General features: G+C 36.4%; 1 pseudogene; it reads right to left on the minus strand.

Annotated features, from left to right (window-relative positions):
- Positions 1 to 221: 221 nt before the first annotated feature.
- On the minus strand, positions 222 to 1,440 carry LOC119367892 (annotated as a pseudogene).
- Positions 1,441 to 2,143: the final 703 nt, after the last annotated feature.

Consider the following 2,143-nt stretch of genomic DNA (forward strand, 5'->3'; position numbering starts at 1 on the left):
TAAAGTTCTGTTACAGCTTAAAGTGCAGAAAAAGGGAAGTTCATAAATAATGCCTACTTTCTGTAACTCAGAGCACACTAGAGATGTTTACCAGGGTTCTCTGTTTCATTTTTTAGCTTATTTTCTCCAAAAAGGATCTATCTCTAGGGAAACTAAACATATTTTCTCATGCAAACTACATTCTAATTTGTATTTTTTTTAAATAAACTAATTGGATATACTTACCATCCGGACCTCACTGCATGCTGAACCAGGCGAATACTAAGAGGTGCATATCCAGCAAAGATGTAAGCTATATCATCAGTGGCTGAGATTGAAAACAGGAACATTTTAGTGATAGTTGTTATCATGACCAAGATAACTTGCGGTCACAGTTAAGTATGGAAACTTAGTAACAAATGCACAACAGGCAGAAGAATGAATGTTCCCAGAAGTGTTATGAATATTTTCCATAACATGGTGAGGGAAAATGAACAACATTTCAACATATTCAAACACACACAAAAAATACACCAAACAAGTTTCAACAAAGCATATGGCATGAACCTTCATTGGAAATATGGAATTTAGCATTTTTCTTCATTCATACAAATTTTATTTATTGAAGCAACTAAAAATGAGAAAATTCTTTTGCATCTCACAACAGCTCAAGACTCCAAAAACATTTCAGTTAGAGTCAAAGTCATTTGCAGATCAGTATGGGTACTTTTTAAGAACATAATTAGCCAGTTTTGAAAATAAACAAAAAAATACATTAATAAACTACACCTTCTGAAAGATGAAAAATTTGTGGAGATTAATTCAGCATAAATTTTATAAGTGAAACTTGAAAGAGAAGCCAAAATAAGTCTGAAGTTTATGCAGTTAATACTTTTCAGGATCCTTTATATCAACTATAAGCTGGAGAGCTCTGCTAATAACAGGCCAATTAGTCCTTGATTCCTGCACAACATGATAGTATATTATAGAAACTGATGCGAGAGGAACTGGAATAAATATAACAAGATAGAACACCATTGAGGAGCCGCTTAAGGATCTGAAACAAGAAGAAAACCAAGTTGAGAGAAGCTACTTTGACTAACCTACCTTTTAACAAGGCCAGCTTTTTCCAGATTGTATAATAAGGGCATGTGCTCAAAGCCATAACTGTGCAGTATTTCCCGCCTAGAAAAAGCAGAAACATGAATCAAGACTATAACATACATTTTGTATGTTGCAAATTTGTAAACTGAAAATATACATGGAGTTTTAACACAAAGTATCATGAAATCTCAGAAATACAGTGATTTATAAATAAATATAAGAATACCTCAAGTAGTCAAAATTCTTCTTGGGAAACCCAGCATTTGTAAGGGAAAATAACACTAGAAGGCGAAGTACAGTTTCAATAGGCTCTTTCTTCTGTATAATCTCCTCAATGTACTCGTAACACCTGGGCATGGTTAGCTTAGTTTAGTATTTCAACACAGATCAGAGGAAACTAATCGACAACAGCTTGATATCCTAAAAGCCAAAAACAAGGGAGTGGATTGCACAAAATATTTTGGGGGGAAATTTCTATATGCCACTGGCAAATATTGAATCTTCTATCGGACCTATATTATTTTGGCATTAGACATGAAAAAACTTACTATTTCATACTAGTATGGCAATTGGTAGGCTAAAACGGTACCCATTAGCATTTTTCCGTTTTGTACCCTTCACATGTTAATAAATCAGGAAATGACAGCATACAGTCATCTAAGTTACTAGACCGACAGACACATGGAACCACAGCAAAGCAACAAGCTAAGGTTGAGCCCAACAAAGCACGAGAAATCCATGTAGAAAATGAACGAAGAACTTCCACCCTTTAGAAGGCAAGAAAGGATAGTTCACGCCTCCGAAAAGGCTCCCACCTCCATTCCCCTCCCCACCACCACATGACTAAACAGGTTTAACCCTATGACGTGTGCATCCCAGCACACAATAGCTCATTGCTTCCTTTCTTCAGATGTTGGAGCTTGCAGATTGGTTCATTGCTTCCTTTCTTCAGATTACTTAGACCTGACCATCACGCCAAGGGCAGGGCATCACCAAGTTTGAATCCTTGCTCTCTTCTATTGTTTCAGTCGAGTTCACCAGCTGAGCCCAGGCAGCTGCC

This window comes from Triticum dicoccoides, chromosome 2B (assembly GCF_002162155.2).
Source record: "Triticum dicoccoides isolate Atlit2015 ecotype Zavitan chromosome 2B, WEW_v2.0, whole genome shotgun sequence".
Classification (NCBI taxonomy): domain Eukaryota; kingdom Viridiplantae; phylum Streptophyta; class Magnoliopsida; order Poales; family Poaceae; genus Triticum; species Triticum dicoccoides.